General features: G+C 48.1%; 1 long non-coding RNA gene across 3 annotated transcripts; it reads right to left on the reverse strand.

The window, feature by feature from the left end:
- Positions 1-11,733: 11,733 nt before the first annotated feature.
- LOC134431510 (uncharacterized) lies at positions 11,734-15,287 on the reverse strand. Of its 3 annotated transcripts, XR_010031011.1 has the most exons (5): positions 15,223-15,287; positions 14,998-15,073; positions 14,555-14,880; positions 14,098-14,215; positions 12,714-13,261 (listed from the first exon to the last, which is right to left on the reverse strand). It is a non-coding gene; the product is annotated as an uncharacterized LOC134431510 (long non-coding RNA). The 3 variants fall into 3 exon arrangements; XR_010031012.1 differs by lacking the exons at positions 12,714-13,261; positions 15,223-15,287 and adding an exon at positions 11,734-12,345 and having other exon boundaries at positions 14,998-15,170; XR_010031010.1 differs by lacking the exon at positions 15,223-15,287 and having other exon boundaries at positions 14,998-15,169.
- Positions 15,288-24,632: the final 9,345 nt, after the last annotated feature.

Here is a 24,632-nt window from a genome sequence, read left to right on the forward strand (position 1 = left end):
ACATCTCAACCACTAAAAACTAAGAAATTAACTACCCAAATAAATAAATACTTTAAAAACCCACCATATAAATACCCATGTTCCCAAAAAAAACCCCTGATAAACAATACTCAAATACATTAAAAGACAACAACAACAACAAAAAAGGAAAATAAAGAACCAACAACAAGAATAACACCAAAAACTAGATAAATCTGCAACAAAAAAATTATTCCCCACTGGATAAACCCATAGTGCCTAAAGCTATCAAAATAAAAATACCACCTAGAAACAAACACAAAGACTAAAGACAAACGTAACCATAAACAATGTCCCCCAAATTACCCGTAACCATAAAACATACACTACAATCAAACAAACCAAATAAATAAAAACCCTGGAAGACAATAAACACACATGCAATTATCGAGATTAAAAACCCGCTGCAATGAACGACACGACGCTACCTCAAGCCCCCCAAAACAAACACTACACACTCACGCTAACAAAAGCCACTGCAACAGAATTAAAATCCGAACCGCTGCTTCACGCTATGACTCGTAAAAACCATTGCGCGCCCTTCTAAACATAATACCCCGGGAAAAAAAAAAAATCCGACTAAAAAACTCAATCCAAAATGAACCTTTATCATCCCTACCGGCACCGAGAACCGTGCCGCTCAGGAAGAACACCGTATCCCTTAGCGTACACCCGCTGCAAACCGAACCCAGCGATGCAATCAAGGCCTCCAAAGCGCCTCCGAGCCACGGCACCGCCGAACTTTGAGCGGCCGAAGCCCGCGCTCGCTGCCGGCCCTGCACGGAGCGCGGCTCCGGGCAGGAAAGCGGCTCCTGCGGCGGCTGCTCCGGCATGCGGGGCCGGCGCCGTTCCGGGGAGCCCCACCCACTGCCCGAGCCCCGCGCCCGGAGCGGACGGAGTGGCTGGCACCGCCCGGGCCGACGCAGCAGCGCCCGCGCCGTCTCTGCCGCCCTTGGCCGGCCCGGCCCGGCTCCGCTCGGCTCCGCACGGCTCGCACCGGCACGGCTCTGCCACTGCCGCCCTTGGCCGGCCCAGCCGCGCCAAATCCCCCGTGCGCGCCGGCAGCTGCCCGGGCCGTGCCAGCAGCGCTCCCGAGCGGGAACGTTCCGGGCCAGGAACGTTCCGGGCCGGGCCGCGGGCACGAGGAGCACCCTCCAATGCAGCGGCACAGCCCCATTGCAGCCCTGCAAACGCTGCCGGAGCTGCGGCTTCCCGCAAGCCAACCCCGAAACTGACGCCGCAGGCGGGCTCACCTCACTTCAACAAGGGCAAAGAAATGCGTTCTCCCCTAAAATTTCACCCCCTACAACAGCAGAAAAAAGGGGTGCTCCTCAAATGAAAGCCTTCGACTGATGGGAAAGGGGGATTTCGACCTCCATTCAAACCCTTGAAAATGAGGGACACCCGGGCTGCCCCCTCCATTTAAACCCGAGGGTGATGAAAACGGGGTGGCTGCCTTCAAATCAAACCCATAACACCACAAGAATACTTTTCCCATTCCCCTTAAAATAGAACACAGGGATTCCCTGTCACCCCTGTGATACCCCTAACACCCTGGCAAAGGCAGCTTTTCCTGCAATCAACACCCTTAAAACCACAAGTGAAGAGGGATCCCTTCTGTTCAAATGCAGACAATAAAAGAAGAGGAGCTACTTCCTTCTCCTTAATTCCTTTTGTCTTCATAAGCTCCATTTTTGTTCATGGGAAACCGGGGAGGGACTGGCAAGATGAAATTGCAAAGGGGAAGGAGAAAATTCCCCACTCTGAACCCACACGGGCTCACCTGTTCGGCTGCTGCTCCCCGGCACAAAGATTCGTCCCTCGGCACCTCCTTTAAGCGATGCTCTACGTACCCAAGCGCGGATCCAGGTGTTCCCCCCGACCCTGCGGGAAGCTCTCGCAGTCCTTCCAGGAGACAGCGCCGGGAGCGGCCCATAAACCCCTCCACTCAGCTGCTCCATGCAAAAGAGAGCTGAGGCAAAGCCTCCCCCTAAAACAGCCTCGCCCCGGCATGAGCCAGCCCCTAATCATCCTCACACTCACACCTGGGCTGCTCGGAACCCCCTTCATCCTCACAACTCACACCTGGGCTGCTCCGAGCCCCCATCATCCTCACACTCACACCTCGGCTGCTCCGAGCGACTCCTCATCCTCACACTCACACCGGGTCTGCTCCGACCCCCACCATCTTCACACTCACACCTGGTGCTGCTCTGAGACCCCCATCAAACACCTTTGCCATTTTCATTCAAATTGCCAGCCCCGCAGTCCACTTCCCAGCCCCACAGAGATTTTAGCCGCACCCCAAGAGGTGCCATCACAGGCACAGGCAATATTCTACCATCGACAGGGTATTCAAGTGCAAGCTTGCGGCCCCCTTTCCCCACTCCACACATCCTGTTCTACTATTAGTGGCAATACCCAGCCTCCTCATCCATGTCACAGGCCTAGAGGGATCTCGGCGCAAGAACAATACACTGCCTTTACCAGCCCTAAGGTTGCTGTGATGTGTTAAGCTACAATTCCAGTCCCCAAAGGATGACAAGAGCAGGCGCAGTGACTCCAGCTCTTTCAGCTCTTGACCCATAAGCTTTATTTTACTGCCAGCTCTCTTCTTCCAGCCCCAGCTCTGTGTTTCTCCAGCTTCAAATGGCAGCATCTGGCTCTTGGCTCCAGCTCGGCGACAATTCAGCTCTGGCACGAGCCTCTGGAAGCCCACCCCACCATCCATATGCTAGCCCCGCAGTGATTTTAGCTCCCACCGAGCAGTCCCCAGTCACTTTGCACACCCCTGCATAAGTTCTCCTGGATGCCCGCAGCCCCGTTCACAGGTCTAGTGCCTTTGCCATTTTCATTCAAATTGCCAGCCCCGCAGTCCACTTCCCAGCCCCACAGAGATTTTAGCCGCACCCCAAGAGGTGCCATCACAGGCACAGGCAATATTCTACCATCGACAGGGTATTCAAGTGCAAGCTTGCGGCCCCCTTTCCCCACTCCACACATCCTGTTCTACTATTAGTGGCAATACCCAGCCTCCTCATCCATGTCACAGGCCTAGAGGGATCTCGGCGCAAGAACAATACACTGCCTTTACCAGCCCTAAGGTTGCTGTGATGTGTTAAGCTACAATTCCAGTCCCCAAAGGATGACAAGAGCAGGCGCAGTGACTCCAGCTCTTTCAGCTCTTGACCCCTAAGCTTTATTTTACTGCCAGCTCTCTTCTTCCAGCCCCAGCTCTGTGTTTCTCCAGCTTCAAATGGCAGCATCTGGCTCTTGGCTCCAGATCGGCGACAATTCAGCTCTGGCACAAGCCTCTGGAAGGCCACCCCACCATCCATATGCTAGCCCCGCAGTGATTTTAGCTCCCACCGAGCAGTCCCCAGTCACTTTGCACACCCCTGCATAAGTTCTCCTGGATGCCCGCAGCCCCGTTCACAGGTCTAGTGCCTTTGCCATTTTCATTCAAATTGCCAGCCCCGCAGTCCACTTCCCAGCCCCACAGAGATTTTAGCCGCACCCCAAGAGGTGCCATCACAGGCACAGGCAATATTCTACCATCGACAGGGTATTCAAGTGCAAGCTTGCGGCCCCCTTTCCCCACTCCACACATCCTGTTCTACTATTAGTGGCAATACCCAGCCTCCTCATCCATGTCACAGGCCTAGAGGGATCTCGGCGCAAGAACAATACACTGCCTTTACCAGCCCTAAGGTTGCTGTGATGTGTTAAGCTACAATTCCAGTCCCCAAAGGATGACAAGAGCAGGCGCAGTGACTCCAGCTCTTTCAGCTCTTGACCCCTAAGCTTTATTTTACTGCCAGCTCTCTTCTTCCAGCCCCAGCTCTGTGTTTCTCCAGCTTCAAATGGCAGCATCTGGCTCTTGGCTCCAGCTCGGCGACAATTCAGCTCTGGCACAAGCCTCTGGAAGCCCACCCCACCATCCATATGCTAGCCCCGCAGTGATTTTAGCTCCCACCGAGCAGTCCCCAGTCACTTTGCACACCCCTGCATAAGTTCTCCTGGATGCCCGCAGCCCCGTTCACAGGTCTAGTGCCTTTGCCATTTTCATTCAAATTGCCAGCCCCGCAGTCCACTTCCCAGCCTCACAGAGATTTTAGCCGCACCCCAAGAGGTGCCATCACAGGCACAGGCAATATTCTACCATCGACAGGGTATTCAAGTGCAAGCTTGCGGCCCCCTTTCCCCACTCCACACATCCTGTTCTACTATTAGTGGCAATACCCAGCCTCCTCATCCATGTCACAGGCCTAGAGGGATCTCGGCGCAAGAACAATACACTGCCTTTACCAGCCCTAAGGTTGCTGTGATGTGTTAAGCTACAATTCCAGTCCCCAAAGGATGACAAGAGCAGGCGCAGTGACTCCAGCTCTTTCAGCTCTTGACCCATAAGCTTTATTTTACTGCCAGCTCTCTTCTTCCAGCCCCAGCTCTGTGTTTCTCCAGCTTCAAATGGCAGCATCTGGCTCTTGGCTCCAGCTCGGCGACAATTCAGCTCTGGCACGAGCCTCTGGAAGCCCACCCCACCATCCATATGCTAGCCCCGCAGTGATTTTAGCTCCCACCGAGCAGTCCCCAGTCACTTTGCACACCCCTGCATAAGTTCTCCTGGATGCCCGCAGCCCCGTTCACAGGTCTAGTGCCTTTGCCATTTTCATTCAAATTGCCAGCCCCGCAGTCCACTTCCCAGCCCCACAGTGCGCCCCAAGAGGTGCCATCACAGGCAAAGGCAATATTCTACCATCGACGGGGTTTTCAGGCGCAAGCTTGCGGCCCCCTTTCCCCACTCCACACATCCTGTTCTACTATTAGTGGAAATACCTAGCCCCTGCATCCATGTCACAGGCCTAGAGTGATCTCGGCGCAAGAACAATACACTGCCTTTATCAGCCCTAAGGTTGCTGTGATGTGTTAAGCTACAATTCCAGTCCCCAAAAGATTACAAGAGCAGGCGCAGTGACTCCAGCTCTTTCAGCTCTTGACCCATAAGCTTTATTTTACTGCTAGCTCTCTTCTTCCAGCTCCAGCTCTGTGTTTCTCCAGCTTCAAATGGCAGCATCTGGCTCTTGGCTCCAGCTCGGCGACAATTCAGCTCTGGCACGAGCCTCTGGAAGCCCACCCCACCATCCATATGCTAGCCCCGCAGTGATTTTAGCTCCCACCGAGCAGTCCCCAGTCACTTTGCACACCCCTGCATAAGTTCTCCTGGATGCCCGCAGCCCCGTTCACAGGTCTAGCGCCTTTGCCATTTTCATTCAAATTGCCAGCCCCGCAGTCCACTTCCCAGCATTACAGAGATTGCAGCCGCACCCCAAGAGGTGCCATCACAGGCACAGGCAATATTCTACCATCGACGGGGTATTCAGGCGCAAGCTTGCGGCCCCCTTTCCCCACTCCACACATCCTGTTCTACTATTAGTGGCAATACCCAGCCCCTGCATCCATGTCACAGGCCTAGAGGGATCTCGGCGCAAGAACAATACACTGCCTTTACCAGCCCTAAGGTTGCTGTGATGTGTTAAGCTACAATTCCAGTCCCCAAAGGATGACAAGAGCAGGCGCAGTGACTCCAGCTCTTTCAGCTCTTGACCCATAGGCTTTATTTTACTGCCAGCTCTCTTCTTCCAGCCCCAGCTCTGTGTTTCTCCAGCTTCAAATGGCAGCATCTGGCTCTTGGCTCCAGCTCGGCGACAATTCAGCTCTGGCACGAGCCTCTGGAAGCCCACCCCACCATCCATATGCTAGCCCCGCAGTGATTTTAGCTCCCCCCGAGCAGTCCCCAGTCACTTTGCACACCCCTGCATAAGTTCTCCTGGATGCCCGCAGCCCCGTTCACAGGTCTAGTGCCTTTGCCATTTTCATTCAAATTGCACGCCGCGCAGTCCACTTAACAGCCCCTCAGAGATTTCATCCGCACCCCAAGAGGTGCCATCACAGGCGCAGGCAATATTCTACCATCGACGGGGTATTCAGGCGCAAGCTTGCGGCCCCCTTTCCCCACTCCACACATCCTGTTCTACTATTAGTGGCAATACCAAGCCCCTGCATCCATGTCAAAGGCCTAGAGTGATCTCGGCGCAAGAACAATACACTGCCTTTACCAGCCCTAAGGTTGCTGTGATGTGTTAAGCTACAATTCCAGTCCCCAAAGGATGACAAGAGCAGGCGCAGTGACTCCAGCTCTTTCAGCTCTTGACCCATAAGCTTTGTTTTACTGCCAGCTCTCTTCTTCCAGCCCCAGCTCTGTGTTTCTCCAGCTTCAAATGGCAGCATCTGGCTCTTGGCTCCAGCTCGGCGACAATTCAGCTCTGGCACGAGCCTCTGGAAGCCCACCCCACCATCCATATGCTAGCCCCGCAGTGATTTTAGCTCCCACCGAGCAGTCCCCAGTCACTTTGCACACCCCTGCACAAGTTCTCCTGGATGCCCGCAGCCCCGTTCACAGGTCTAGTGCCTTTGCCATTTTCATTCAAATTGCCAGCCCCGCAGTCCACTTCCCAGCCCCACAGTGCGCCCCAAGAGGTGCCATCACAGGCACAGGCAATATTCTACCATCGACGGGGTATTCAGGCGCAAGCTTGCGGTCCCCTTTCCCCACTCCACACATCCTGTTCTACTATTAGTGGCAATACCCAGCCTCTGCATCCATGTCACAGGCCTAGAGGGATCTCGGCGCAAGAACAATACACTGCCTTTACCAGCCCTAAGGTTGCTGTGATGTGTTAAGCTACAATTCCAGTCCCCAAAGGATGACAAGAGCAGGCGCAGTGACTCCAGCTCTTTCAGCTCTTGACCCATAAGCTTTATTTTACTGCCAGCTCTCTTCTTCCAGCCCCAGCTCTGTGTTTCTCCAGCTTCAAATGGCAGCATCTGGCTCTTGGCTCCAGCTCGGCGACAATTCAGCTCTGGCACGAGCCTCGGGAAGCCCACCCCACCATCCATATGCTAGCCCCGCAGTGATTTTAGCTCCCACCGAGCAGTCCCCAGTCACTTTGCACACCCCTGCATAAGTTCTCCTGGATGCCCGCAGCCCCGTTCACAGGTCTAGTGCCTTTGCCATTTTCATTCAAATTGCCAGCCCCGCAGTCCACTTCCCAGCCCCACAGAGATTTCAGCCGCACCCCAAGAGGTGCCATCACAGGCACAGGCAATATTCTACCATCGACGGGGTATTCAGGCGCAAGCTTGCGGCCCCCTTTCCCCACTCCACACATCCTGTTCTACTATTAGTGGCAATACCCAGCCCCTGCATCCATGTCACAGGCCTAGAGTGATCTCAGCGCAAGAACAATACACTGCCTTTACCAGCCCTAAGGTTGCTGTGATGTGTTAAGCTACAATTCCAGTCCCCAAAGGATGACAAGAGCAGGCGCAGTGACTCCAGCTCTTTCAGCTCTTGACCCATAAGCTTTATTTTACTGCCAGCTCTCTTCTTCCAGCCCCAGCTCTGTGTTTCTCCAGCTTCAAATGGCAGCATCTGGCTCTTGGCTCCAGCTCGGCGACAATTCAGCTCTGGCACGAGCCTCTGGAAGCCCACCCCACCATCCATATGCTAGCCCCGCAGTGATTTTAGCTCCCACTGAGCAGTCCCCAGTCACTTTGCACACCCCTGCATAAGTTCTCCTGGATGCCCGCAGCCCCGTTCACAGGTCTAGTGCCTTTGCCATTTTCATTCAAATTGCCAGCCCCGCAGTCCACTTCCCAGCCCCACAGTGCGCCCCAAGAGGTGCCATCACAGGCACAGGCAATATTCTACCATCGACGGGGTATTCAGGCGCAAGCTTGCGGCCCCCTTTCCCCACTCCACACATCCTGTTCTACTATTAGTGGCAATACCCATCCCCTGCATCCATGTCACAGGCCTAGAGTGATCTCGGCGCAAGAACAATACACTGCCTTTCCCAGCCCTAAGGTTGCTGTGATGTGTTAAGCTACAATTAACACATTAACACACAAAATACCAGTGCCACAATATGACAATAGCAGGCCCAGTGATTTGTGCTCTTTCAGCTCTTGTCCCACAAGCTTTATTTTATCGTCTCTGTGCCAGCCCTATAGTTCCCATGTTGTGTGCAGACCCGATCCCAGTCCCACAATGATAAGACCAGGCCCAGTGATTCCAGCTCTTTCAGTTCTTGGCCCACAAGGTTTATTTTACTTCCAGCTCCCTTCTTCCAGCTCTGTGTCCCATTCTGCGTTTAGTCCTCAGATCCACAGTGAGTATCCCTTCTAGCAGTGACGGTTTCTGCAGCACTGCAGTCCCCACCCCGTCCCCAGTGATTTCAGCTCCAGTCCCACAAGCTTTATTTAACTGCCAGCTCTTCTCTTACACTTCCTGCTCAACATCTTCACAGTAGTGCCACACAATACTACTTGTGCTTCTCAGGACAGGATCTTTATTTTAGCTGTAGTTCTTGAGCTCAGATCACAGCCCTTACCGCAATTTCAATTCCAACCATGCAGTTCACCTCCCCTCTCCACAATCCCTATCCCAGCCCCACAGAGGTTTTACATCAAACCCTACCATATTTCTGTCTCCTCCAGCTCTGCTGCCTCAGCTCCAGCTCCTCAGCTTCCTACTGGCTGCAGCTAAAAGCTGCTCATGCTTCTCACTGCACCTTGGGGCTGTTCATAAGGCCACAAATCAGTTACTGCCATCATTTCAATTTCAGTGTCTCTAGAAGCTGTCCCATCCACCCACCCAGCCCTAAGTGGCAACCCTAAGTGGCATCCCAACTCTGGGGACACTGGAGGCCTGAAGCTCAACATCCACCCTCCCCCTCACCCTGGCTCTCTGCCCAGCACGTGCACAAAGGCCCCCTCACCTCCCCTCAGGCAGCTCCAGGGGCTGGGAAGAGCCACTGGACTCCTTCCTCCCCATCCCAAAAGGCACTCTTGGGCTGGTTCTTGGGCCCTAGAACCCTCTGAGCCCCCACACCCTCAGCCCCTCGTTGGTACCACAGGGCAGGGGCTGGGAACCCCCAGGCATAACCTGCAGGCCCTGTGCTGCAGCTCCATGCCTTCCTCCCATGGCATTTATCTGGCCTCAGCATTTCCACCACTCCACATTGTTTTGGGCCTGACTCATGCCAAAATCATTATTCCACACCCTGGGGTTTTATGTCCCCACTGCTCTCACAACTGGTGTTTCAGCCCCAGTCCCACAACCCTTACCGAATTAACATGAGATATCCAGTAAAGAAAACAAATCAAACCAAAAAGATGTATTAAAACGGGCAATACTAAAATAACACAATTAAGAAAGAAAAACATTACAAGTAAAAACAAAATAAAGTAATAAAAATACAAAAAGCAAGCTTTATTCCTCGTATTCTGAACATTTCTTTAAATCCAGAAACCGCGAAGCGGCTACTTCCCAGTCCCCAGTGACAGCAGGCGGTGCCCCCCCCCCACCGCGCCACTCCAGGCCCCACACCAGCCGCCGGCTACCCGAGCCACGCAGGGCGCGGCAGAAAGAACTGGACACGGCCGGCCCCCAGATACTGCCGCAGGCGTCGCGTCCGTGCTCACCAGCACTCCCCGGATCAGCTGCCGCGGGGGTCCCGTCCTGGCGCAGCGCCGCTCCTCGGATCGCGTATCCGCAGCTCCCGTCTCTCCCAGCTTCACCGCCGAACTGACGCCACTGCCGCCCCAACGCACGCTATTTATGCCCCACGGGCGGACAGCCAGCCAATCACAACCCGAGGCAGCGCCTGCCGGCTCCACCAATCCCAGCCCGCCCATTCCCGCCGCGCTCTGCTCCGCGACTCCCCGCGGTCCCCTCAAGCGCTGCTCCCGCCGCCGCCATTGCTGTGGCCGCGTCCGCCCGCTCCCCGCCGCCTGCCCATTTCCCTGGACCAGAACCTGATCCCGACCAGGACCTGAACTGGAAGCTCCCGGCCGCCCTTCCCGTCCGCAACAGCGCCTGCCGAGGCAGCGGCAGCAGGGACACTGCTCCGCCGGCTCCCAAAGCAGCGGTGGCAGGAGCGGCACCTCAGGCGTATGGGCGAGCGGGGCCAGTCTGACGGGTCGAGCCGCCACTGAGCGGGCTGAGATTGGCGGGACCGCTTCCGGTTTGAAAGGGCGGCTGTGATTGGACAGGGCGGACAGAGAAAGGCGGGCCGTGATTGGCAGGCTTGGGAGCCGTCAGGCTGCGGCCCGTGGGAGCGTGGGGCGGAGCTCGGGCTGCCCGAAGGGCTCGCAGGCGGCGGCGGCGGCGGCGGCGGTCCCGCTCGCGAAACCCCCGTCTCCTTCTCCGGCCCTCTCTCGTGCCCAGATCCCGGCGAAAAGACCCCCGCAGAGCGCCTACTGGAGCGCCCCATCGGCACTCGGGGCAGGAGGCGGAGAGGAGTGTAGCCCGGGAGGGGTTCCGGGTCGTCTTTGCGACAGCAGCGCGGACCAGGGAGCGGCGGCGATTTGGTCAGGAGAGGGCTCGGGAGCGGGGAGGGCGTACAGCGCCCGCTGCGGGCTCTGGGTGCCTCTTCTACCGCAGTGCTTCCGCTTCTGCGGGGACTTGGCCTGCCCCGCCTGGCCGAGATCAGCACCCTGGCCAAAGTTAAGTGCCCGCGTCCCCCTGCCCACCCTCCGCCTGCTGCGGGCCCGCTGCTCACCCTCGTCGTCGGATGTTATAGATGATAAAACAATACTGGCTTTCACATTCATAGATTAGCTTTTTGCATTACAAGTATTTTGATGTGGTAAAACTTATACTTACTTTGAACTGCTTTGTATAGTGTAATATGCCAGTTTATGTATGCACTGTATATTTCATGTGAATAGTAGCGTGATAAATATATGGTAGGCAAAATGTTAAAATAGAAACTAAAATACTTCTATGTAACTAACTCAGAAAATGGTGTAAAGCAGTTATTCTGTTTCTTATAACTGCAGACTGCCCCTACCAAGTGATAAGATAATAGTGACACAAAAAGAGCTTAAGCATCCAGGAAGGATTTATCGACTCTTACCAGTGTTATCAAGGAGTGTGAAGCAACAGGATAAAACTACAGGAAGAAATAAAATATGTAGACCTAATTTACAGAACGTTCTGCAGACAAGTCAGAGGTTAAAACCAAACAAGAGAGTTCCTGGAACATCAAAAAGTCAAAGGAATGTTTGAATAATGTGTAAGTTAATGAATATGCCTGTAACCTCAGCAATGTAACAGTATATAGTGAACATGTTTTTAAGCTACCTCTGTGCTCTTTGGCTGTGTGCTAAAAGCATCCCAGTGCTGGATTATTTTGTCCTTTTATCCTTTATTAAAATTTTAAAAATTATAAAGAGTGAACTCTGTTTATCACATCAGTGAAGCTTAAGCTGATCTGCATCCAGGTGTTTTGGGACCTGCTGGGGGAGGCCATCGAGGTAAGCGTGGGGCTACCGCAGTGGAGGCCAAGTATTTCAACACAATAGCATAATCAGCAACGTTAATTAATTTTGTATTCTTCATGCAAGCCTCAGCCTAAAGAACGCTACCAGCCTCTACTAGGATTAATAATACGCATAGTAAGTGTTACTAGTATTAATATTTAGGTAAGAACTGTTAGTGTTAACACTGGCAGTCAGTGTGTTAGCTGGTGTTTACTGTGAAGCTCTGCTCTCCCACAGTATGACAAGGTCCTGAAGCTGTCCTCAGGTGCGCAGTTAGGTGAGCACTGCTGTCCTTACCACGGTCCCCCGATGGAGCCACGCTCCAGAGACGGGCAGCAGTGACTCTGCAGAGGCCTTCCCAAGGTGACAGAGCTCGCCCTCCTTCCCATCTGCAGTCAGGGGATGTGAAGGCAACCATTGCTGTCCTCGGCTTCATCATCTCCAGTGCAGCCAAGCACAGTATAGACAATGAGTCTCTGTCAAGTGAGCTGCAGCAGCTGGGACTGCCCAAAGGCAGGGGAAGCCCTCAGGGTGGCACCATCAGCCAGACCTGCTGGGATGTTGCTGACAGTTCCCAGCCCTGCCTTCTTCACAGCCAGATGGAGGACAGGCTGCCTGCTGTGCTGTCCTCCATCACCTCCCTTCTGTACCATCAGTCCCTGGGGGCTCCTCAGGTGCTTTGGTGAGGTTTGGCAGCTGCAGGTCTGGTGTGAGCAGAGGGATTCTTCTCTTGTCTCCCCTCATGAGCAAAGCATGCCAGCCAGCTGTGCTGTTTTACATGTGACTGACCCACAAAATTGCAGGAGACTGAGGACTCGTAACGGGTGCAGGACAGGTTCAAAAGCAACTTGGGACAAAACCTCTGTCTTTGTCAGTCCAAAGGGACAGCAGAGCTCACATCTGCTCACAATAATCCTCTGGGGAGTGGAGCAATGTCTGTATGGAAAGATGACTGGGGGTAAAATCAGTGGAAACCGAGAAGTTACATTTGTATCCTAACAGGAGCTATAATGGGACAGAAATTTTAGGGTAAAATACAGGTGCTGTTCCCAGGATGGAGCTGGGTTGGCATGCTCCACGATGATTCCCCATGCAACCATAAGGACCTGCTAAGGGTGGTGGAGTGGAGTGGGGCACCACAACCAGGCTCTGCCAAAATCTTTGCAGGGGCAGCAACTCCATGGTAATTTGAAGCTTATTAATTGCATAGCAAGGGCTATTTGGCATATGTAGGAACACTTTCCAACCTAGCGTCTGAAGACCAATTTAGAGGAGGCGCCTCTAAGTCGAAAGCCAGCCAGACCTTATGTTCTTAGCACCATTCATTTAGAAGAAATCCTGTGACATTTGCAAATTTAAGAGGTGACACCCCCATTCAGACCATGGCTCCTGGGTGCGAACAATAGCTCTTTACAACAGCAAGGAAATCTGCACGCCCTAGTGTCTCAAGGTCACTTCACCTGAGAGTCCAGAGACCCAAATCCAGCCAGAGTCCTAGTTCCCAAAAAACTTCTGCTATAAGAAATCCTTCAAAGTGTGCAATTCTAGGAGTGGAAATCCTACAGGAAACATGAGGCTTCAGGCTGCAAATGGGATCTCTTTTCCACACAATGGAAAACTCAGCAAGCCCTTCTGGCAAGACCAGTTCACAGGAGGCCCACAATTCTCAAGGGCCAGGCTTGAGAGATCCGACTCCATGGAAGCTTTAATCTGAGAAAAATCCTGTGATGTTGGTACTTTTAAAAGGCAGAATGGCACATTTAGACCCTGGCTGATGCTTTGGAGAGTGATTCTTTTACACAGTAAATAATGATTTCATTCCAATGTCTGTAGGTCACTTTGGAAACAGCCCCTGAAACCCAAGACCAAGAAGAGCCATACTTCATGACAGCTGCCATCTGGGAGGAATCCTATGACATTTGTGATTCAAGAAATTGAACCCAAAATTTCAACAGCTGATATGCAGATGCAAAAGACTGCTGTTTTCCTGAGATAAGAAATACTCCAAACCTAACATTCTGAAGGAGTTCAGAATACACACCCAGGACTGTCATACCCCCCAAAGCGCTACCTCCTGGCAGATTGTCTCTATGGTAAACCCTATCACACTAGAAATGTTAGGAAGCAGAATCCAAACTACAGCACAAGCACCTGTAAGGAAAAGGTACCTCTGTTCATGAGATAGAACCCTTTCTGTTCCCTTCAGCCCCTGCAGCTGTTCTCATGCTTTCAGGGCACTTGATTGGTTCATTCCTAGATAAAACTTATGTCTTTATTTTCAAAGCTATTACCCATCTCTAGTCAGAGTTTCCTACATTCCTGTATACAAATAAGTGGATAGAGAGAGGGTTTCTTTCCAAATGAATTTAGAGATAAATTCCTTTTCTTTGCCAATACCTATAAAAATGAAAACCTTGACAGGTTTTAGTATTCTACACCCACCCCTCCCTGTGAAATTTATGGCAGTTTTGGGTCCCTCTGGGAGACGACATCCAGCATGTCATGCTGGACTGTTCTAGAGAGTAATTTTCAAATGTAAGCTTAGCAAAGTTTGAATTGACCTGTCCAGAGAAAACACCTACAAGTGAACACCTACACCTGCCTACAAAGAGCTAACAAGCCCCTGGCAGCTGCCAGCATCAAAGCACAGCGGATGTTTCTAATACAGGGTAAGGATAACAATATCACCTTCTGTTCTCTCCAGCTTCTTTTCCCTGCAGTCATATTTTGCTTCTTATGATTTTTTTAGTCTCTGTATCTTCTTGGACAGCACCGAGCCCGACGACAAGGATACGAGAGCCTTTCCCTGCCGTGCGGAGAGAACCAGGAAAACAGTTAAAATAAGAACAGGGCAGTTTGAAATTCATACTTGCAACAAAAGCAGCACCTAACCAACAGAACAGAAATAAACAAAGCATGATACCTCCCTGGGGACAGTAGACTTACAAACTCTCCAGGATTTACAATTCCAGCGACCAACCCCTTCAGGACAGCAGCCAAGTGTCCCGTGGGGTGGTGCTGCACCAAAGAACCATCTGAGAGGTTCCAAAGAGTGAAATGCACAATATTTTGCAAAGACAAAAAATCTTGCAAAATAACAAAAATACAATAGATGTAAACTACAGGGCAAGAGTACAAGTGTTACCTTTGGGAGCTGGAACCATCCAGGTGAGCACCTGATAACTGGATCCTCACCAGAGTTTGAACCCTTCAGGACACAGAAGTGTTTTCCCCAGAAATTTCACAGACTGAGTTTTGACAGAAGCACGCTCGCCGGATCCTCAGAAACGTCGCCCATTCTCCAGGTGTCTGGAGAGAACTGCAAATGGCTCTCACGTAGTTGGAGCTAGTTCTGTAAGGTCTCAGGGTGAATTTCACCAGATGCAACTGAATTGGGCAACTCCCAGTGAGACAGAAGGAACCCAAAGCTTGTTTTACCCAAACCTTGGGTAAGCACAGCTCCAGCAAATACTGAGGAAACAGACATAACAGGGTAAAAATAATAAAACTATTGCTTTTTCTTTAATCTTGCCTTTTTTTTTTTTATTCAGATGAGCAAAACAATGAAGGAGAAGGTGAAAAACTCACCATTACTGAACATTTCATCATCTGTAAGCTGAGCATCCTTAGCATAGAGGACTCCAGAGTTAAAATTCACTGATCCCTGGGAAATAAAACCAAATATATGACAAACAGTCAAACAGAAGGCGTAAAAATTTGTTTCCTCTACGGACTTTCAAGTATGTATCTTTGTATATATCCTACACATTACAACATACACTTTATACCATCTCCTAATATATAATAATTTACCTTTAAACTTTGATAGTATAGTGTGGAGAAATGGCTCCATGACAGAGGTCACACAGACATTCGCTTGTTAGCCGACCAGGAGCTGGGAAAGTACCGAACACAGGTAGTTTGAGTTTTGCACCTGCAAGATAGCGTGTGCCTGGGCCTAGCTGGGTAGGATAACAAGTAGACAGAGAGACGTGGGAAATAGGGAATGTAGGCCCAAAGGAATGAGGAAGAGTTGATGGCATAGTTTAACCAATAGATCGCTTGGCTTACAGAATATTCATAAGCTTATTATGTGCTGTATAAGTGTCTGATACTCTCTGCAATAAACATAGCTTGCTGATCTCATATTGAGTGTCCGAGTCTTCCCTCACCCAAGAGTATAGCATAAAATTATTAACTAAAATTGGTGATCTATTATTATTAAGTTGTGCTTAAAGTTATTTTTGATGTCATGTTCAAAACAATTTTTTTTTTTTTTTACTGTAATGAATGAGCAATTGATCTCAAAGTCATCACAAGCCCATCAAAAAAACAAAGCTCTATTCACTGGGCAGGTCTGTGAGCTAGAGGGTAGTTAGGCTTGTACTTACCTCTTGCTCTTCATGAGCCAATAAACCAATAAATCCTGTAAACAAAACCAGGATCTTTAGCCCACTCCTATTAAAGATTCTACAAGATTTGTGTTTAGAAGTTTAGATTTTAAATGGCCAGTTCAATGGATAAATAAAGACAGTTTAAGTAGTATTACTTTACTCTTATTATTATTATTATTGGTAATAGTATTATCAGCTACTGGAAGAAACAAACCAGTAGTATCTATACTTAATTACTTCTATTTCCAGAAAATAATAAAGAAAAAGAACCAAACCAAAAAAAGTCACTTCCTACCTTTTGTATCTCAGGATGATGAATTTCTCTTGGGCACTTCTCCAATTTATCAAGACTCATAGCACTGAAAGGCAAACAAAACAGTGCTTTATAGAAGGCCAAGTGCACGTTTCAAGGCTGAACCACCAACTGATTGCAGTGACAGCAGTTACAACATGAATCGTTCCCAGAGCCTCTGTTCAATGGAATGGAATGTTTTGTGGAACTGCCATTTCTTTCCCAAAATACTAACTTCCAACACTTCCTAAACTTATTTTGCATTTTAAAAACAGAAATTAGTAAGACTCTGTGTGGACATCAGGTTTATTTCCTTCTAATGCACAGAGCTCTGTTCCATCATCCTTCACTTTGGCTCTACACAGAATCATGGTGAGCTTTTTAGGAGTGCTCAATAACCAATTCTATTTCTTTTCCTAGTTCTCTCTCTTCTTCAATAATTAAAGGCAAGTCAAATGAAAAATGACAAGTTCAGCATCAAAGTCACACTTTTTCCCTTTGTCTGCTCAAGAACAGGCTCTAAATCCACTTATTGCTGTCTTCAACGATTCAGACTTGCAAAACCATTCTTACATGTTTTACAGGTTTATCATAAAACCCACAGAACGCAAGCTCTGAATTACAGGAAAAGGTACACAGGCAAATATCTAAACTGATTACTTATTTGAAAACACATACCTTAATTCAGATTTCACCCAGAATGTTTCTGTGGGACACTAAGGGAGACATATTTTGTGAGTACCCTGTAAACGAGAAAAGCCAGCATAGATTACAGGACATACCCACTTTTTCTGCATATTCAAATAGAATTATTAATAAAAACAATTAAGTTTAAAAAGAAGGAAGATAACCAAGGTAATTTTACTCAGCTATATTTACTCCCGATTAAGAGAAAAAAAAAAAGGCCCGGATGCTGCAAAGAAAAAAAAAGTGAACCACAAACGCTTACAGTAGAATTTTAAAACAATCGCTTGGATAAAAGAATCTTATGGAACGTGAAGTAGAAAAAAAGTGAAACCACTATCAGAGCTGCCTATTTTCTCACCAGTGTACAAGAAAATCCTAAAAGCAGTATAAAGTCACTGCCTAAAACCGGTCATGGGATATAACCAAGAACAATTCAGGCATTTGCTAATCTAGACAGAAACCTTTTCTGGATGCTAGTGTCAAATCACAAGTTTTGTCTTTCAGAAGCTCGACAATGCTGGAAAGCATTTTCCCCGGGGCTCGGGAGGGCAGGGGCGGAAGGGGGGGTGACTTTGCAGCTCGCACCTGTGCCATCCGAAGCATACAGCCCGCCCGCTCTCTGCGCTGGGCATTCTCCCGGCCATCTCTGGGTGTCCCGCTCAGCGCCGCTCCATCCGTTTCCATGGCACAAAGAGCCGCGAGCACTAATGCAGGCAGCAGCCCCGTCATGCCGGCGATATCGCAGCGCTCCCTGCTCGCAGCACCCAACACGCGGCGGAGCCGCCTCCGCCCGCAGCACCGGCACCAGCCCGAGGGAGACGGCTGCAGCTCGGGGGCTCCTCCGGCGCCTCCGCCAGCCCGAGGGCAGCCGCGTCACCGGGACCGGGGGAGCGCCGGGCGCCGCTCGCGCACAGCCCCGCGCGGCCGCCTGGCACGCCAGCCACTCATGTGCCGCGTCACCCGTTGCGTCACACGCCGCACTGGCAGCAGGGCCTGCCGGGAGTTGTAGTCTCGGGCTGACAGCCACGGCTCCGTCCCCCGCCACCGGGAGCTGCAGTCCCTCCCGGGCATCAAACGGGTCCTTCGCCCCAGGGCGGGGAAGCACCTGAGGCAGCACCGCTCCTCCCGAATGCCCTCTCTTTTTCCCTCCAACTCTTTTTACTTTTTTCACTCGGTTTTTTTTTTCACCACTTCCCTTCCTTCTTGCTCTCCTGCTTCCTTTCCTTTCCTTTCCTTTCCTTTCCTTTCCTTTCCTTTCCTTTCCTTTCCTTTCCTTTCCTTTCCTTTCCTTTCCTTTCCTTTCCTTTCCTTTCCTTTCCTTTCCTTTCCTTTCCTTTCCTTTCCTTTCCTTTCCTTTCCTTTCCTTTCCTTTCCTTTCCTTCCCTTCCCTTCCCTTCCCTTCCCTTCCCTTCCCTTCCCTTCCCTTCCCTTCCCTTCCCTTCCCTTCCCTTCCCTTCCCTTCCCTTCCCTTCCCTTCCCTTCCCCTTTCTTGTATTTCTGATCTTGGTTTACCTTTCCACCTTTAGAATAAAAAAGCAGCAGTAGAAACTTTCAGGCTACCGGGAGTAAAAGAAAAACTCCAAAACGAAAATGATTTAAAGAAAACTATTTATTCCCTGGGAGCCTGAAATTTTCTACTGCTGCACGTGACACAGAGCTTTTATTCCTTCTTATGGATAGTTGATATTTTATATATATTTATAGTTTATACTGTTTCCTCAGCCTTTTAATTTGGTCACAGATTCTGCTTATGTTGCTAATGTAGTCAGGAGAATAGAAGGTTCCATTTTTAAGGATGTTAGTAATGAAACTTTACATCGTTGTCTTTCATGTCTTTTTATAACTTTGCAATATAGAACTAATCCATATTTTGTTTCTCACATTAGGGCGCATTCTTCACTTCCTGGATTTTTAGTGGAAGGAAATGCAAGAGCGGACAAGCTGACAATGGTCATTTCTAACACATTGCCAAATATTTTTGAACAAGCAAAATTGAGTCATGCCTTTTTCCACCAAAATGCACAAGCACTCATGCGAATGTTCCAAATCACTAAAAGTCAAGCTAAAGCTATCATTCATACTTGCCCTGACTGTCAATTGGTACAACCTCCTGTTTCTACAGGAGCACTCAACCCCCGAGGCTTACAAAGCCTACAGTTGTGGCAAACAGGTGTTACTAAATAGCCTTCTTTTGGTAAATTTAAAAATATGCATGTTTCCATAGACACGTTCTCTGGTGCAGTTTTTGCTTCCCTTCACACAGGTGAAACTGGCAGCCATGCCTGTCATCATTTCCTGCAAGCTTTTGCTTCATTGGGTATACCCCAAGAAGTAAAAACTGACAATGGTCCCGCATACATATCTCAAAAATTGGCCACATTTTTAAATGAATGGGGTGTTCGACACATTTTTGGTATTCCCCACTCTCCCACAAGCCAAGCAATCATTGAAAGAACACATCAAACCTTAAAACGCATATTAGATCAACAGAGAGGGGGAACGGAAATCACCCCACAGATGAGACTGAGTAAGGCTTTGTATGGTTTTAATTTTCTAAATAGTTCAAGTACAGAACCAGATCCACCAATCTTTAGACACTTTTCAAATAGCACACAGGCAAAACTGAAAGAACATCCTCCTCTTCTAATTAGAAACCCTGACTCTGGACAGATGGAAGGCCCGTTTCAATTAATAACGTGGGGCAAAGGGTATGCTTCTATTTCCACAGGTGCTGGAAGAATTAAGTGGGTTCCTGCCAAAAACGTCAAACCGTATCGCACTTCAGAACCTGTTGTCGAGCCTAGAACTGAGGAAGCGAGTACGCAGACGTGGACCGAATGGAAGGATCCCGGGTCTCGCCTGACGCCTCTTGTGCCTGACGTTCTTTGTGCATCGGTGGAACCCATGAACTCTGATTTTGTGCCAATGTTATTTATGAGTATACGAATTGAATGCTGAATGTTTGTTTAACAAAGCTAATTTTTGGCTGAAAATTTAGGTTCTTGTTTTTGTTTAGAAAGAATTCTGCCAAAACTTAGTTCTTGAAAGAGATGGGGCAGAATCAAATGGTATACTTGTTTTGCTTGATGTTAATTGTTTTTTGTCGTGCAGATTTGCCTGTGGATCAACCGAAAATGAGTGTTTGGGTGACCTTAGCCAAGGCTGCCAGATCGGATACTATATGTCTGTCTAATTCGGAACCAGAAAAGCCTTTCTCAACCTGTTTGGTTGGTGTGCCAGTGAAAGAGTTTCCTTTGGTCAGAAAAGAATCCAATGGTAAACCAGGTGGAATTGACAATGGAAACAGTCCTTCCTTCAATTGGAACATTTGTTCGAAAAAACTTCTCAGGGCAGCAAATGTTTCAAACACTTGGGATGTGTTTCTGGAGACGGACCAATATCCACGGCAATTGCCAAAAGGGTATTGGATCATTTGCGGAGACAGAGGTTGGCAAGGCATTCCAGCCCACCTTGAAGGTGGCCCTTGTAGCATTGGCATGCTTACCATAATTACCCCCACTGCCAAAGCAGTAATGAAAAAGAAACAAAGGAAAACAAGAGCTGTTCCTCATTATGATGAGAACTGTCAGAGTGATTTTCTGCCTTTCATTTCCATCTTTTACACACTTTGTTCCATCCCCCTTACAAGAGTCACATATTTTTACATTAACAGTACAACGCGAAGAAAAGTCCAAAAGAGTCTCATTTTTTCCCAGAGAGAGAGAAGAAAGATTTTGTTCAACAGAGTTCAAAGCAATACTTTCAGCATTTGCAACAACACTCGTAACATTCTCCGATACTCACACAGTCTCCGGTTTACTGGAATTTAATGAGACAGAACCAGAAGCTTTGTTTTCTGAGTCCAAGTTGATCTTATTATTATCCGTTTGTTTAAAACAGCGCTCCAACAGCACTCTACAAACCGGCATAAGTTCTCTTAAGCTTTCATCTTTTTTGAGAAAGACTAGTTTATAGATTCTCCAGTTTATCTGATCCCAAAAATGAAAAGTAAAAGCAGACTGCAGATTTAAATCTTGCGTATTCGCTTTAACCCAGATAAGTAAGTTTTTAAGCTCAGTTTTTGAAATTTCAGAGGGACCTTTTTCTTGTAACATTGTCTCTAATTGATGAAAAACATCCCATTCAACTTTTGATAAATTCGTTCCCATTTTTGTGTTCTTTTAATAATTTTCTTTTTTCTCTATTTTGCCTCCCAACGTCACCCAAGCGCTCTCCCGAGATAAGTTACTTACAATTTTCTTGGCTTCGGCGGGAGAGATGATACAGTGTGCTCCTTGTTAACACTTGGGTCTCCGCAGCTGGTACTTTCACGATTTTTCTTTGTTTTTCTTCTATTCTACGTCCTCACACGAGGCACCAATATGCGGGGGACGGGACAGGTATAAGTCCAATGGTGTCAGGAGCCCACGCCTTAAAAACGGAACCCACTAGGCCGCGGCAAAATATCCAAATATGGATAACATGGTAACCAGACCAGTGAAGAGATTTTTGCTTTTATTTCCAGCACATCAGTCTCAAAATACAAAATGGAGACATGACAGCTCACTGATCCACACCAAAAAATGTCTCCTTCAACAGGGCTCATACAGCAATACATAAAATCATCTCAGACTAGAATTCAGCCAATCAGACACAGAAAACACATCTTGACAAGCATTCTATCCAATCTTATAAAACATAGGTAATCGTAGCTAAAACAAAGACTAGTTGATAAGAGACAAAGAACAGAGTTCTATTCATGCTAGCCTTCTAAAGATATACATTAAATAACCTTGTTGCCATCCTAAAGCCAATTCTACAGAAGCCTATTGTTATTTGTCACGTCTACTGCTTGGGAAACTTTTCTGCTTGCATGGAAAACTTTTTCTGCTTGCATGGGAAACTTTTCTGCAATGCTAACAAAACTCCAGTCTAAGGCCTACATACTTCTTTGTAACCATTTCTTAAAAATCCTCTAACCTTATGGATTCCAACATTTCCCCCTCTCTGTTTGACCCAGAAGCTTTCATTTTCTTGTCGCTTGCTATTTGCGTTTCATAGCTCTATTGCAAAATTTCTGCTTATTATCTGCTGAAGACCTATTTTCACTAAACTGAAGCATTGCTATATTACGGCACAGCAACTTAATGCTGTGAAGACCCAATCCCTGAAAGAGAGATATGAATCACGTTTGGCAACAGTCACAAGGCATCGTTCAAAAAACTCTGGTCGATTCCAAGGCCTTAATTCAAAACCTTCGTTCATGTCAATACCCTCATCTACCGCTTTCGTGAGATTTCGTACACTCTCTGTGCTTCTACTTCCTAGTTCTCCTGCTTGAATGACAAAAACTTCTCGGACTGTTTTGTTCATCATTCGCCGAACACAACAGAGTATACAAGGTGCCACTATCAATATCAGTATTAGAACACCTAATATGTAAAGACCTATCTTGCAAAGTTGCCTTAGCCAAGGTGCAAAACTCCAATTTTGAAACAAATCATCCAACCAGGAACCTCCATCTTCTTTAATTTGGGCTGTCAGATCCTTTAATTTTTGAATGCTTTTGTGAATGGATTCAGAATGATCAGACAAATTCATACAACACAATCCTTCAAATTCCTCACAACCATGTCCTTGTGCCAGTAAGAGAAAATCAATGGCTGCTCTGTTTTGAAGAGTAGCATGTCTAATACTATCAACATCGGTCAACATATCACTGATTGCGGAGGATGTGGCATTAGCTTGTTTGCTCAGCCAACATCCAACTCGATCTAATTGTCTCGATGCCACAGCTGAAGCCAATTGGGGTAGAAATATACCTGCTGAAAGCCTTCTGGCGGCATTCCAAGGCATAAAATCACTCTGACAGTTCTCATCATAATGAGGAACAGCTCTTGTTTTCCTTTGTTTCTTTTTCATCACTGCTTTGGCAGTGGGGGCAATTATGGTAAGCATACCAATGCTACAAGGGCCACCTTCAAGGTGGGCTGGAATGCCTTGCCAACCTCTGTCTCCGCAAATGATCCAATACCCTTTTGGCAATTGCCGTGGATATTGGTCCGTCTCCAGAAACACATCCCAAGTGTTTGAAACATTTGCTGCCCTGAGAAGTTTTTTCGAACAAATGTTCCAATTGAAGGAAGGACTGTTTCCATTGTCAATTCCACCTGGTTTACCATTGGATTCTTTTCTGACCAAAGGAAACTCTTTCACTGGCACACCAACCAAACAGGTTGAGGAAGGCTTTTCTGGTTCCGAATTAGACAGACATATAGTATCCGATCTGGCAGCCTTGGCTAAGGTCACCCAAACACTCGTTTTCGGTTGATCCACAGGCAAATCTGCACGACAAAAAACAATTAACATCAAGCAAAACAAGTATACCATTTGATTCTGCCCCATCTCTTTCAAGAACTAAGTTTTGGCAGAATTCTTTCTAAACAAAAACAAGAACCTAAATTTTCAGCCAAAAACTAGCTTTGTAAAACAAACATTCAGCATTCAATTCGTATACTCATAAATAACATTGGCACAAAATCAGAGTTCATGGGTTCCACCGATGCACAAAGAACGTCAGGCACAAGAGGCGTCAGGCGAGACCCGGGATCCTTCCATTCGGTCCACGTCTGCGTACTCGCTTCCTCAGTTCTAGGCTCGACAACAGGTTCTGAAGTGCGATACGGTTTGACGTTTTTGGCAGGAACCCACTTAATTCTTCCAGCACCTGTGGAAATAGAAGCATACCCTTTGCCCCACGTTATTAATTGAAACGGGCCTTCCATCTGTCCAGAGTCAGGGTTTCTAATTAGAAGAGGAGGATGTTCTTTCAGTTTTGCCTGTGTGCTATTTGAAAAGTGTCTAAAGATTGGTGGATCTGGTTCTGTACTTGAACTATTTAGAAAATTAAAACCATACAAAGCCTTACTCAGTCTCATCTGTGGGGTGATTTCCGTTCCCCCTCTCTGTTGATCTAATATGCGTTTTAAGGTTTGATGTGTTCTTTCAATGATTGCTTGGCTTGTGGGAGAGTGGGGAATACCAAAAATGTGTCGAACACCCCATTCATTTAAAAATGTGGCCAATTTTTGAGATATGTATGCGGGACCATTGTCAGTTTTTACTTCTTGGGGTATACCCAATGAAGCAAAAGCTTGCAGGAAATGATGACAGGCATGGCTGCCAGTTTCACCTGTGTGAAGGGAAGCAAAAACTGCACCAGAGAACGTGTCTATGGAAACATGCATATTTTTAAATTTACCAAAAGAAGGCTATTTAGTAACACCTGTTTGCCACAACTGTAGGCTTTGTAAGCCTCGGGGGTTGATTGCTCCTGTAGAAACAGGAGGCTGTACCAATTGACAGTCAGGGCAAGTATGAATGATAGCTTTAGCTTGACTTTTAGTGATTTGGAACATTCGCATGAGTGCTTGTGCATTTTGGTGGAAAAAGGCATGACTCAATTTTGCTTGTTCAAAAATATTTGGCAATGTGTTAGAAATGACCATTGTCAGCTTGTCCGCTCTTGCATTTCCTTCCACTAAAAATCCAGGAAGTGAAGAATGCGCCCTAATGTGAGAAACAAAATATGGATTAGTTCTATATTGCAAAGTTATAAAAAGACATGAAAGCCAACGATGTACAGTTTCATTACTAACATCCTTTAAAATGGAACCTTCTATTCTCCTGACTACATTAGCAACATAAGCAGAATCTGTGACCAAATTAAAAGGCTGAGGAAACAGCTGAAAAGCTCAAACTACTGCAGCAAGCTCAACAATTTGAGGGGATCCCTCTACTGTTTGAATATCAGATTCCCAAACATCAGTCTTTTGATTAAACCAAGTCAC

This window comes from Melospiza melodia, chromosome W (assembly GCF_035770615.1).
Source record: "Melospiza melodia melodia isolate bMelMel2 chromosome W, bMelMel2.pri, whole genome shotgun sequence".
Taxonomy (NCBI): Eukaryota; Metazoa; Chordata; class Aves; order Passeriformes; family Passerellidae; genus Melospiza; species Melospiza melodia.